General features: G+C 48.9%; 1 long non-coding RNA gene across 1 annotated transcript in view; it reads right to left on the bottom strand.

Annotated features, from left to right (window-relative positions):
- Positions 1–14675, bottom strand: part of LOC118224930 — a 19751-nt gene extending 5076 nt beyond the window's left edge. Inside the window, exon 1 of the long non-coding RNA XR_004764727.1 lies at positions 14084–14675. This is a non-coding gene — a long non-coding RNA (uncharacterized LOC118224930). The remainder of the gene's footprint in view (positions 1–14083) is intronic.
- Positions 14676–14927: the final 252 nt, after the last annotated feature.

Below are 14927 nucleotides of genomic sequence, written 5' to 3'. Positions count from 1 at the left end.
GGTGTATGGCAGTTAGCGTAGAGAGTATGAAGGTGGTGTGGTTTGAAACTTCATCTATTTTAAGATAGATGATTGGAAAGAATCTATACCTTTATCAAGAGCATGGCATCAAACCCTAAACCCATGTACAGCCTAGTGTCACCTGCAAACCCCTTTCTGTGTTCTCTGCCCCTGCAGAAGCTGAGGGGTGCAACTAAACATCCAGCATCCATTTCAGCCACTAAGTGCAAATTTCATGAGTCAGGAAATGTAGTGTGGAGTGTGTTTGTGCTGCAGTTATATTGCACACCCCCCCACCCCCTCACCCCCACACACACACACACACACACACAAACACACACAAATACGGGGACACACAGGCTCGCTGACACACGCACACACACATACACCCAGGCACTGATACACACACACACACATACACACACACACACACCCAGGCACACACTCACCCAGGCATACACTCACCCAGGCACACACATGCACACACACCCAGGCACTGACACACCCAGGCACACAGGCACACACACACACTCACACCCAGGCACACACGCACACACACACACTCACCCAGGCACACACGCACACACACACACTCACCCAGGCACACACACAGGCAGGCACACACACACACACACACACTCACCCAGGCACACACGCACACACACACACTCACCCAGGCACACACGCACACACAAACATTAGCACAAAGCGGTCTAGGCCATGCAAATACGAGTGCTATCATCTGGATCTTATAGCCTGGCCGTCCCCCTGGGTGGGGGGCTGGGCGTGTTGGTATGGAGCGGTGCCAGACGCGCGGTGCGTATTACCTGTTTGGGTAATGTTATATCGGCCTATGGAGAGCTGGGCTCGCCTATTAGGCCCCATTTGCATTTTAATTCGGCACCGGGCGCGCAGCGCGTGCTCTTTTACTGCCGCTGCCTGCTTAATGACCCCCACGGAGCAGAGCGCACAACTTTACAGCAAACAGAGGGCTTCATTATGCAGGCGCGCGGCTCGCAGCGCCTCTAAGAGCTGTAAAAACGTCCCCGGGGGGCGGGGGGGGTGAAATACGCGCGGGTAAATTCAGCGTGATGCGTGGCAGCCACGCGAGCGCGTGTCATCGCTGCGGGATCACAGGGTGCTCCCGCAGGCCGGGGAGAGAGACACAGAGCGAGCGATTAAATCAAACACAGGTGTTTGTTCTGCCGCTCACGCCTGTTCTCAGGACGCCCGTGACCACCCGACGCCAGTGTTCTGCTTCCTAAAATGGTCATAAAGTTTAGCATCTGCATATTTACAGATATAACTATCATAAAAAGTGCAAATCACCACAAAAATATCACTTCCAGGGAAATTTCCAAGACTAGCTTATTATTATATCACATTACACAGACTCTACTCACATGCTGTTTTAAATTAACTACTATTCTATTCATGATCATATTTCAAACTGAAAAATGGAGATGATTTTTAATAATACTCATATATAGCATAAAGTGAAGTCATGCAGCTGCATTTCAGAGAGTATTGAGCAACTTTATAACAAGACATAGAGCTGCTTTAGAATATGGCATAGAGCTGGTTTATAACATGGCATAGAACTGGTTTATAACATGGCATAGAGCTGGTTTATGAGATGACAGAGCTGGTTTATAACACAGCATAGAACTGCTTTATAACATGGCATAGAGCTGGTTTAGAACATGACATAGAGCTGCTTTATAACATGGCATAGAGCTGGTTTAGAACATGGCATAGAGCTGGTTTAGAACATGGCATAGAGCTGGTTTAGAACATGGCATAGAGCTGGTTTAGAACATGGCAAAGAGCTGGTTTATAACATGACATAGAGCTGGTTTAGAACATGACATAGAGCTGGTTTAGAACATGACATAGAGCTGGTTTAGAACATGGCATAGAGCTGGTTTAGAACATGGCATATAGCTGGTTCAGAACATGGCAAAGAGCTGATTTAGAAAGTGGCATAGAGCTGGTTTATAACATGACATAGAGCTGGTTTAGAACATGGCATAGAGCTGCTTTATAACATGACATAGAGCTGCTTTATAACACGGCATAGAGCTGCTTTATAACATGGCATAGAGCTGGTTTATAACATGGCATAGAGCTGGTTTATGAGATGACATAGAGCTGGTTTATAACATGGCATAGAGCTGGTTTATATGCTGGTAATATTGCATGTAAATCCCACAGGTTTAAATTCAGTGAAGGCAGCCATCACCGAAATGACTTTGCTGAGCGGTGCTTCTGAAGAGAAAAAGACACAATTGTAAATCGATGTTCGGGGGAAGCATGTAGATTGCAATCCAGGCATTCATTGCAACAGGCATTTAAAAGGCTTCAGCGTGTCCTCTATAAAACACGCTGTTGGGCTGAAACCCTTATCTACCGCACAGCTCTGTTATCACACTGTAATTCGCCTTCCTGCAGAAGACCGCGCGGAGGAAGACGGCTCGTGTAATGGCTGCCGCTTGTTTACAGGCCTCACAGTCGTGTGTCCTAGCAGAGATGCTGTAGCAGCAAAACTCTGTGTCTGGCTCCACTTTCTGGGCCCGTTCACACAAAGGCTGAATGCAGCATTAAAGTGCGTAAGGCAGTTCAGCCATGGCTTTGTTCTGGAAGGGAAGAACAACCACATTCGTTAGTCTCACCAGTAACAGGCAGCGTATTCTCGTTGATATGCAGATGAGCGTATGTGTGCGTGGTAAACATACTAAACATACAAGTGATGCTAACTGAGCCATCAATATAGATACTAACCACACTGTGCATGTGTGTGTGTGTGCGTGTGCGCATGTGTGCGTGTGTGTGTGTGTATGTGAGTCTGTGTGTATGTGTGTGTTTGAATGCCTGCATCCACACATGCAGCACTGATCGTACTGATGCACACATCTCATTAGCTCTTGGTAACTTAAAAAATCAAATAAAGCCATATTTCCACTTACCCAGAGTGCTGCCTATCCGTCCAGACAGCTTCGCTGAGATTTGATGGGTTTTGTAGATATCCGCTGACACAGCAGTCCTCAGCGGGGCCAACATCTGTGGTGCTCAAAGCTTGAAACCTCGACAGCAACGTCTCTTTCCCAGTATAATGACGAGGTTACTCAGGGACATCCACAGACCCTTTTAAGCTCAGTGTCATCGAAAACTACGGTCTACCCAACACGCCAGTGCATGCCCGGATTCTGGGGAGCAGTGTCAACAAATTTGTTGTTTCAACAAATAATTATTTGGGGGGGTTTTTATGTGCAGATAATGGAGGGACTATTCAATTTTATTTTAATTAATGTTGAAAAATGTTATTACTCGACTAGTTCTATTTTAATGGAAGTTTCAGTCAAAGTTTTAATACTATTACTAGTTCAAATATACAATTTAAAATTAGTTTAGTTAATTGTATTTTTTTCTTGAATTTCTTTTCTTTTTTTTTTTTGGTGATGCAGAAGTCACTTCAGTCACGAAATAACCTGGAGCTCATGCAGCATTATCCTGCAACCATCAACAGCAGACGCCCTGTTCAGTAACATTAATGCGGGCTTTATCTTGACGACCGTACCCTGCTAATATAATAACTCCGAATCGCGCGGAACAGGAGATATCCGGGCCCGGAGTGGACTTTAATGAGTCAGGATGAGTAATTACCTCTTGTTGCTACAGGCCCCGGGAGAATAATGTGAAATAACACCGCAGAAATGAAAACAGTGCCCTCGCCGTGTTTGTAAACAGTGAAATGTGATTACTATTTGAATGCAAACGCAATCAAAGCGTGGAATGTGATATTGGGAAGAGCTGATTCAATATACTATACACATATACACTGACAACTGAACCGTTTAAAAGTGTATTTCATTTGTTGAGCTTATTATTCTCCGCCTACGCGGGATTTGGCGGATTGCTAATTCCATGGCAGCACACATCAGTGGCGGGCAATGCATCCTGGGAAATTACCCACTGGCATGAGACTGCAGGCGTTACAAATCAACGCAAATATCAGTGTCAAACTGCTAATGTCCTCGGTTACTTTCCCAGCCCTACGGGAGCGTGCTGGGTTTGAATAATGTGTGTTGAGTTACCGTGGGAACGAACTATGATCTCAGCCAGGTCTGTGAGCGCCAGCTACAATCGCGTAAGTATGCAAGTCAGTGAGTTTAATTTATTAATGTCACCCCTCGACATAACCAACAAATAGCTCAGCACATACATGCTCTCACACAACAGTGACGCAATATGAATATATAAAAGCAATATGAATATATAAAAGGAATTAATTGCACAATGTATCTAAGCAGTACAAGGCTTAGGACTGAGGACTATTGAGACATGGTGCCAAAATTTACAATCAGAAAGTTTGTTGAAGAGTTTGGTGGGTGAAGGGTTTTAGGAACTCATAAAAATCTCCCCTGTCTTACAGGGCTTGGTGTCAGGCTTTGGATCAGTCATAGAATTTACACTTTATGAAGCACATAAAACATAATTTACATTAATTTCATAAAAAACCGTCGATGTGGCTGGATACTGTTGAGAGCAGAAATAATCCATAAAGGGCAGAGTGTTATTGAACACTCTCTCTCAATAAAATCATCACCACAAAGACCGCAGAGAACCTGATCAATACGCTTATTGGTGTTCCTGCCAGTCTCCACCAGCGACTGATGAAACCTCTCTGATATACACTTTACAAAGACCAACACCCCTCCTTCTCTCTCTCTCTCTCTCTCAATCACTCTCCTCCTCCCTATCACTCTTTTCTCTTTCTGTTCTGTATCTCTCTTGGATCTGAGTACATACTGATTTTTGACTGATTTAATTATGTCTTGACTTTTTAATGAATGTGAATATTCCAAGAGAGCAGTGCAGTGTGGGATTGAGAAAGCCTCCGGATAAGAAGGGTTTTCAGGAGAGCGTCTGGAAGATAAACAATGCTGTGATGCTGCCTGTAGGGAGGCTTGTGGTCGATGTTCGTGTTGTGAAGTACAAGGCTGCTCCTGTCTCTTTGAGCGCGACTGGGCATTTTGGATGGTGAAACTGTGAAGCGGAGAGAATATTGCAGCGTACTCAACAGCCCAAAGCCACCCAACCTGCTGTAATATTTAATATTTCATGATATTCTGTACATGATGTATTGTACATGCAGTATTGAACACTGGGTTCACCGATTCGTCAGTGCTTCTGTTCTCTGGTGTCAGACAACAAAAATGTGAATGCTTTATTTCACCCTTTCCTTTATTTAACAAAACACAACCACAGGAAAAATTCTAATAATACATCTGCCTGATGGGAATTGGTGGTGCAAGCATTGGACTATAATGTATTTATTGTCCCTGCTTATAATGTTTTGTTTCCAGGACATTCCCAAAATGCTAGGGGCAAATGCTTTCCTGGATCTCACTAGAACGCTATTTTTAAGTCACAAAAAAGACAGGCAACAGACTGATATCCTCATCCTGACCTTGCAGAGCTAATATCCACATCCTGACCTTGCAGTGCTGATATCCACATCCTGACTTTGATATCTCCATCCTGACCTTGCAGTGCTGATATCCTCATCCTGACTTTGATATCCTCATCCTGACCTTGCAGAGCTGATATCCTCATCCTGACCTTGCAGAGCTGATATCCTCATCCTGACCTTGCAGTGCTGATATCCTCATCCTGACCTTGCAGTGCTGATATCCTCATCCTGACTTTGATATCCTCATCCTGACCTTGCACTGCTGATATCCTCATCCTGACTTTGATATCCTCATCCTGACCTTGATATCCTCATCCTGACCTTGCAGTGCTGATATCCTCATCCTGACCTTGCAGTGCTGATATCCTCATCCTGACCTTGCAGTGCTGATATCCTCATCCTGACTTTGATATCCTCATCCTGACCTTGCAGAGCTGATATCCACATCCTGACCTTGCAGTGCCGATATCCTCATTCTGACCTTGCAGTGCTGATATCCTCATCCTGACCTTGCAGTGCTGGTATCCTCATCCTGACTTTGATATCCTTATCCTGACCTTGCACTGCTGATATCCTCATCCTGACCTTGCACTGCTGATATCCTTATCCTGACCTTGCACTGCTGATATCCACATCCTGACCTTGCACTGCTGATATCCTCATCCTGACTTTGCAGAGCTGATATCCTCATCCTGACCTTGCACTGCTGATATCCTCATCCTGACCTTGCACTGCTGATATCCTCATCCTGACTTTGCAGAGCTGATATCCTCATCCTGACCTTGCACTGCTGATATCCTCATCCTGAACTAACCCCAACCCTAACCTGGACCAGATGGCTCCCTGAGGCCTGCCAGTTTAATTCACATCAGAAAGATAATTTATTTAGAGATGATGAAATTGTAAGCATTAGTCTGGATTAAAAATTTGGATTACTGCTGTCACTTGTACTAAATACATTCAGGAATAAGGAATAAGAAAGATATTGTGTTGTTCTGATTATGCTGCTGGCTGTTTACAGTGATTATTATTTAATTATTTACTGTTGAGTGGGGGTAATGAAACATGCTTCTATTTTGTATTTATTCTCAGTTGAGAGAGATGGAGATTTATTGCCCTTACTACTCTTACTACTGTTTTATTCGCTAACAGTCAGACACTGGGATTTTACCAGTCCCTTCCACTGGTCAATCATTTCTGCTTCTCTTTTCTTGTACTGGCAATGCCTCAATTAATTTGAAATCAATACGGTTTCCTGTTGTTAGCCAATAAAAGTGCGATCCCTCTGGTATCATAAAAATCATAAAATTGGTCAATCCATTTTAAAGGGCTTGTGCGATATAAAGTTTTGTCTACTATCCTGTACTGCAATTCCAAATTATCTGTTTATATAGTTATGAATTGATTAGAGGAGGGTTTATTTTATCTGGGAAGGATGGGATGAGGGGGAGGCTAATGTTATAGCATAACACTAAAACACCTGATAAACACACAGCCTTCAGACAAAGCACATACTCAGACCCTGTGAGCACATCATCCTTCCCAATGTCTTACCACCTCTGCATCTGAACTACAGGACACTACTGGCAGGTAAAGTTTCCCATCCTACATTACAGTGCAAAATGTCCAGTGGCATATTACTTTCATAGATCCCACCCCTTAATTAACTTTCAGAAGATGCAGCGAATATGAACGCTTGGGCTTGCACAGGGTGGGGGGTGGGGGGGGGCAGAGCGTTCGCTAAAATGTGCGGCGCTGAGAGTCTGGCGTGGCCTCGTGAATCCACAGAGCGCCCGGGAGCAGCAGTGCATTCTGGGATGCGCAGCAGCCGGCAGCCTCCGTGAAAGGTCAGCCCGGTCCCCGATCGCGGAGCACACCGGCACCGGGAGGCCGCGGCAGACGCAGCGTTTCATCCGTTATAATTACGGGAGGAATGCCGCCGCGCGGCCTGGCAGTTAAGGACAACATTTATCAGACGGCAATTAGGCCGTTAAAAAGAGAGCAACACGCGACGCTTTGCTGGAGAGCGGAGGATAAATCTCGGCGTCCCCGCGCCCAACAGCGCTACGCCTGGCAGATGCTAATAAGACAAATGGTTCGGGGAGCTGGCAGCTGCCGACGCTGACTGGTGCGATATTAATATGCTAATGCGCCGTAGCTCTGAAGCTCCTCTCCGGCTCTGCGCTGAAAGGCAGGTTTTTCTGTACGCCCGTGCGCTGCTACTGCAGCCCGTGTAGCGTGATGTAGCCTAATCAGCTTCCCGTAAGGAAAGCGGGAGACAGAGAGAGTGTGGAAGCAGGAATGGTGGCTTTTAATGGTGTGGAAGCTGTGCGGGAAAGGAGCCGTTAGACTCTTCAATTCATGCATCCCACATTCCGCTAACATCCCGCTAACATACGGCGTGTTCAGGGCGCTAACATACAGCGTGTTCAGGGCGCTAACGTACAGCATGTTCAGAGCGCTAACATACAGCATGTTCAGAGCGCTAACGTACAGCATGTTCAGAGCGCTAACATACAGCATGTTCAGAGCGCTAACGTACAGCATGTTCAGAGCGCTAACATACAGCATGTTCAGAGCGCTAACATACAGCATGTTCAGAGCGCTAACATACAGCGTGTTCAGAGCGCTAACATACAGCGTGTTCAGAGCGCTAACATACAGCGTGTTCAAGGCGCTAACATACAGCGTGTTCAGGGCGCTAACATACAGCGTGTTCAGGGCGCTAACATACAGCATGTTCAGGGTGCTAACATGCTAACATACAGCGTGTTCAGGGAGCTAACATACAGCGTGTTCAGTGCGCTAACATACAGCATGTTCAGAGCGCTAACATACAGCGTGTTCAGAGCGCTAACATACAGCGTGTTCAGGGCGCTAACATACAGCATGTTCAGAGCGCTAACATACAGCGTGTTCAGAGTGCTAACATACAGCGTGTTCAGGGGGCTAACATGTTAACATACAGCGTGTTCAGGGAGCTAACATGCTAACATACAGCGTGTTCAGGGTGCTAACATAGAGCGTGTTCAGAGCGCTAACATACAGCGTGTTCAGGGCGCTAACATACAGCGTGTTCAGGGCGCTAACATACAGCGTGTTCAGGGCGCTAACATACAGCGTGTTCAGGGCGCTAACATAGAGCGTGTTCAGAGCGCTAACATACAGCGTGTTCAGGGCGCTAACATACAGCGTGTTCAGGGCGCTAACATACAGCGTGTTCAGAGAGCTAACATACAGCGTGTTCAGCGGAGCTCGCCCATCTTACCAAACACAAGTTTCATTAGAACTGAAATCCCGGGGCCTGATGGAGCATGCTCCCGCCCGTTTTAAAAACACGGCTGGGGATCTGGCCCGTGTCTGATTTCCGCCGTGGACCTGTGCGTACAGGTAGGGCTCTGAGACAGGCAGCGGAGCGGAGCGCGGGGTCTGCATGCGGACGTGTCCGAGAACGAGCGCCGTGCTCAGGAAAAAAGGGATTACTCGCCTGAATGAATTCTCCAGTGCTCAGCATCTGATTGAAGGTGCAGAGATATCATTACTGGGGGGGGCGGGGGGGGGGGGGTGTTTAAAAGTCATGCTTTTACGGGACGGCAGGAAGGATTAAGTTTGAAGTGAGTACCACGATCGATTTTTACTTTTTTTTATTGCTTTCATTATTTCTCGGTCCTACACCCGCCCCCCTCCTCCCCCTCCCCTTCTCACCATGGATACCGTATGTCTGAGCCTTGTGACTCCTCCAGGAGTGTCCTTCACTCTGACATTTTCACCAGGGCATGTTCAGGGTGGGGCATGTTCAGGGTGGGGCAGGGTGGGGCATGTTCAGGGCGGGGCAGAGGTGGGGCCAGGTAGAACACAGCCATTGTGAGAGTGCTCCACTCTTCCCCCTCCCCGCCCCTTCTCCCCTTCTCTTCTCCCCTTCTCTTCTCCTCCTCTCCCCTCTCCTCCCCTCCCCTCTGGCTGTACCCCCTGCTGTAAGATAAGCAGCCAGCTCCCATTAGTCTCTGTCTGTGTGAGGAGGTCATTATCAGGCTGATACTGCAGGAGCAGGTGAAGCAGTGCTGCTCCTCTGCTGGGGCGTTAGGCAGCATAGAACAGCATCTTCACTGCGGGGGGGGGGGGGGGGGGGGGGGGGGGGGGGGCGCCTGAGTTTCAGACAACATGGAACACCATCTTCACTTGTGGGGCTGAGCTTCAGGCTCACAGGAAGTGGAAATACCCCATGCCACACCCCCAGGCACGAGCCCCCAAACAAACGCCTGCTGAGCCGAGCTGGCAGCCCAGTATGTCTGCCGGCTCGGACTGCGCCAGTTACCCAGAAGGCCATTTTCCCCTGACCCGTGTCCCCAGGCATTCTGGACACCCCAAAAGCAGGCTACCCCACTTGGACCAGGACCTGTTCAGCTCCTGGTCGTCAGATATTTGAAGAAAAGAAACTTTCTGAAAAAATGGGGCAGAGTCAGGGGCTGAAAGACACAGCCCAAAGTGGGTCATCGCACCGTTACCCAGAATGCCTTACTGCCACTTCTCCTCAATCCCACAATCCTCTCTGCCAACCCACAGAATGCCTTACCACCACTTCTCCTCAATCCCACAATCCTCTCTGCTAACCCACAGAATGCCTTACCCCCACTTCTCCGCAATCCCACAATCCTCTCTGCCAACCCACACTAGCCTGGCTCTGTGAAAGGCCCTTGAAAACCAGTCAGAGAGAGCGGAGCACACGATTGGCCAAGCCCAGTTACCATGACGCTCCAAACACACTCCTGTAATACTCCTCATTAAGATTGGTAATGTGACATTACAGAGAGAGGGCTAGGGTGTGTGTGCAGGTCTCAGATATTGTGTGTGTGTACTTGTGTGAGAGAGTGTATGTGTGTTTGTGTGTGTTTGATTATTCCTTCCCCCAGCCCCCCCCCCCCCCCCCACCCCACCCCTCCACCCCACTCCCACTCCATTATTGCTCCGTTATTGCACAGCTGGTACTGCCCCCCCGCCCCAGGCGTAGCGCCCCCCAGCAGCAGGTCCCAGGGGAGCAGCCATTTGGGCAGATTAGGACATAAACGCTGTGTGTCTGGCAGAGCCAGAGCCTCCTGGGCCTCTGACATTTACTGCAGACTAAAGCAACCTCTGTGCAGCTGTGCAGGGATATACAAACACTGTGAACACACAGCTCTATAAGGCTCTATATCACACCTGTACACACACACACAGCTCTATAAGGCTCTATATCACACCTGTACACACACACAGCTCTATAAGGCTCTATATCACACCTGTACACACACACAGCTCTATAAGGCTCTATATCACACCTGTACACACACACGGGTACTCACAGGTCTATATCACACCTGTACACACACACACGGATACTCACAGGTCTACATCACACCTGTACATCAGCAGACACTCTTATCCAGCTTTATTCACACACGTTCATTTATACCGCTGGAGATTTACACAGCTCAAGGGTACAGAAGCAGTGATTCGAACATGCAACCTCTAAGGTACCACGTTCAGTTCCCTCAACATACTGTAACACTACAGTCATACAGGAAATCCCACTGGATCTCCAAATACACTACGACCACTATAACTCCTCCTAGATATCAAACCCAAACATCTCTCCTGACAGGCTGTTTCCCCAAACGGGGGCGTGCGGGGGGAAGGGAGTTGCAGGCAGCTGCTCGTGATGCCAGCGATTTTTCTCCCCAAATGGCTGTGAGCGCGGAGAGTGGCAGGAAGGAAGAAGATTGATCACCTCGGCGAAACAAGGTGGAGCCGTTATGTGTCTTTCCTTTTATTGGGAGCAAACCCATTTCACCTCCGCGTTTACCGCCGGCGCCCGACCGAGCGCCCGACCGCGAGAGCAGGAAGTGCAGGCCGGGGTTAACCGCCACGTCCGCCGGGGCTGCACCGCCAGCCGCACTCACACCGTAATAAACCCGCTCTTTAATCAATACCCATCAGCCGCGCAACGAGCCAGGAGCTGCGCCGCCACAGAGAGCCTGAGCCTCAGAGCTGCAGGAGGCCTCACCTCTACTGCAGCCACAGCGCTCACCTCTACTGCAGCCACAGCACTCACCTCTACTGCAGCCACAGCACTCACCTCTACTGCAGCCACAGCGCTCACCTCTACTGCAGCCACAGCGCTCCCCTCTACTGCAGCCACAGCGCTCACATCTACTGCAGCCACAGCGCTCACCCTGAGACACAGCGCTCACCTCTACTGCAGCCACAGCGCTCACCTCTACTGCAGCCACAGCGCTCACCTCTACTGCAGCCACAGCGCTCACCCTGAGACACAGCGCTCACCCTGAGACACACAGCGCTCACCTCTACTGCAGCCACAGCTCACCTCTACTGCAGCCACAGTGCTTACCCTGAGACACAGCGCTCACCTCTACTGCAGCCACAGCACTTACCCTGAGACACAGCGCTCACCTCTACTGCAGCCACAGCGCTCACCTCTGCTGCAGCCACAGCGCTCACCCTGAGACACACAACGCTCACCTCTACTGCAGCCACAGCGCTCACCTCTACTGCAGCCACAGCGCTCACCCTGAGACACACAGCGCTCACCTCTACTGCAGCCACAGCGCTTACCCTGAGACACAGCGCTCACCTCTACTGCAGCCACAGCGCTCAACCTGAGACACACAGCGCTCACCTCTACTGCAGCCACAGCGCTTACCCTGAGACACAGCGCTCACCTCTACTGCAGCCACAGCGCTCAACCTGAGACACACAGCGCTCACCTCTACTGCAGCCACAGCGCTGTCCCTGAGACACACACAGCGCTTACCCTGAGACACAGCGCTCACCTCTACTGCAGCCACAGCGCTCACCTCTACTGCAGCCACAGCTCACCTCTACTGCAGCCACAGCTCACCTCTACTGCAGCCACAGCGCTGTCCCTGAGACACACACAGCGCTCACCCTGAGAGACACACAGCGCTCTCCCTGAGACACAGCGCTCACCTCTACTGCAGCCACAGTGCTCACCTCTACTGCAGCCACAGCTCACCCTGAGACACACAGCGCTTACCCTGAGAGAGCCACAGCGCTCACCCTGAGACACACAGCGCTCACCCTGAGACACACAGCGCTTACCCTGAGAGAGCCACAGCGCTCACCCTGAGACACACAGCGCTCACCCTGAGAGAGACACAGCGCTCACCCTGAGAGAGACACAGCGCTCACCCTGAGACACACACAGCGCTCACCCTGAGACACACAGCGCTTACCCTGAGAGAGCCACAGCGCTTACCCTGAGACATACAGCGCTTACCCTGAGAGAGCCACAGCGCTCACCCTGAGACACACAGCGCTCACCCTGAGACACACAGCGCTCACCCTGAGACACACACAGCACTCACCCGGAGAGACACACAGCGCTCTCCCTGAGAGAGACAGGGCCTTAGAGAGAGAGAAACACAGGGCCTTAGAGAGACACAGGGCCTTAGCAGAGAGAAGAGACCGTATTATTTCACAGAATAGCGGTAATAATAGAGGTAATAAAGATCATTTCTATGCAAAATGGCCGCCACTTGATCTTCATCTGCAGACCTGCGGGCCTGCGGTCAGCCAGAGTGAGCGAAGGAAATCAATCTGCCCGTCGTGATTGGCTGCGTGCGCCATCGACGCTGCGTTCGTTCCCATCAGCCACCTGCCCGCGGGAACATGCAGCCAGTCAGCGCTTTCGTGCGGGAGAGACTCCAGCCTTAGAGAGTCTGTTAATAGACAACCTGCAGCTCTGAAAAGATCACTTTCAACTTTTCAGTGAGTTCCCTGCGTGTACTGCAAACGCAATCAGCCTGCCAATCCATAACTAAATCTTTATTATACCTGACAGGCAATTCATTTCGCAGCCAAGCAAAAAAAAAAAAGCCCAACATAAAACAATAAAGCACAAATATGAAACTTTCAAAACGCAGAACACACATGTGGGTCTTTCAAGGGTATCTCTGTAAATGCTGAGAACTTCCCTTTCGATCTAAATCCTGTATAAACCAGCTAACAATAAAGTTACCAAATTACCAAAAAAAACACACACATACATATACACACACTCTGTAACAGCTACACACACACACACCCTCACTCTCTACCACACACACACATACACACCCTCTCTCTCTCTAACACACACACACATACACACCCTCTCTCTCTAACACACACACACACACACACACATACACACCCTCTCTCTCTCTAACCCACACACCCTCTATCTCTAACACACACACACACACATACACACCCTCTCTCTCTAACACACACATGCACACATATAAATCCAGAGAGCCACTGTGTATAAAACCATAGCATGTGAGGGCCCTGCTTAACAAATCACCAACACAGTACATAGATACTCATGAAAACAATGTATTTTTTACAAGGTGCACCCGCTACATACAACCCAACACCGTACGCTAACAAAGTCCAACGTCCACGAAAGGGTGTCCACTCTGTGGTAAGGTACAGCTAAGCCTCAAGGAAATGAGGCTTACCTGTACCTTACCTGCACCTTTCCACAGAGTGGACACCCTTTTGTGGACGTTGGAGAAGAGAGGAAAGAACTTACCCGCCTTGGAAACTTACCTGGTACTTTCCCGGCCAATTCCTTTGTATTAATAAGTGCTCGGGGTCTTTTCCTTCCAACTGCCGTAACTTAACATGTCACCACACATCTGATCCAAGCAGGATGCCGTGTAGAACCCTCCAGTTTCTCCACAAACTTTCCACCATGCCAAACACATTCACCATCTGCCACTCCCCCTCCTCCTGTCCTACCTCCATCACTTCCTGCACCCCACTTCCTCTCAGGCAGCCATTTTGGGAGGGTAACCCCTCCTTAAAGGGGCCAGCGCCTATTTAAAGTTTGCCTGGTTAAGCAGTAAAATGGATCCGGTCTGCACCCCAGTATTGGACGCAGACGCACCTTCCCATGTTTCACAATGACTCATTTATCTCATTGACCCATTTTCCTGTACACAGATTATTTTTTCTAAGGCTATAATAGAACATAAAATATATAACAGAACATAGTATTATATATAATCCACTATGATAGAACATAAAACATTTAGCTTCAGTCTGTGGCAATGTCACATAACAGCCACTCATACATACACACCCTCTCTAATACACACACACACAGATGCACACACTCACCCACACTCACACACAGCACACAGACATTCATACACACACACACACACACACACACACACCCTCTCTCTATCTCTCACACTGCTTGCTCCACCATCTGTATGATCCTGCTCACCATATGCTACCTTTCACAGCTGAGAGCGGGAAAACGACAGCTCCAACAGTGAGAGAGAGAGGAGAAAGAGAGAGGATGAGAAGAGGAAGAAGAGAGGAGGAAGCCAGAGAGAAGAAAAGAGAAAGGGGGGACATAAAGTCTGAGAACAAAAGAAAGGGA

The sequence above is a fragment of the Anguilla anguilla genome, chromosome 1, assembly GCF_013347855.1.
Source record: "Anguilla anguilla isolate fAngAng1 chromosome 1, fAngAng1.pri, whole genome shotgun sequence".
In the NCBI taxonomy this organism is placed as follows: domain Eukaryota; kingdom Metazoa; phylum Chordata; class Actinopteri; order Anguilliformes; family Anguillidae; genus Anguilla; species Anguilla anguilla.
This window is presented reverse-complemented; position numbering and strand designations above follow the sequence as displayed.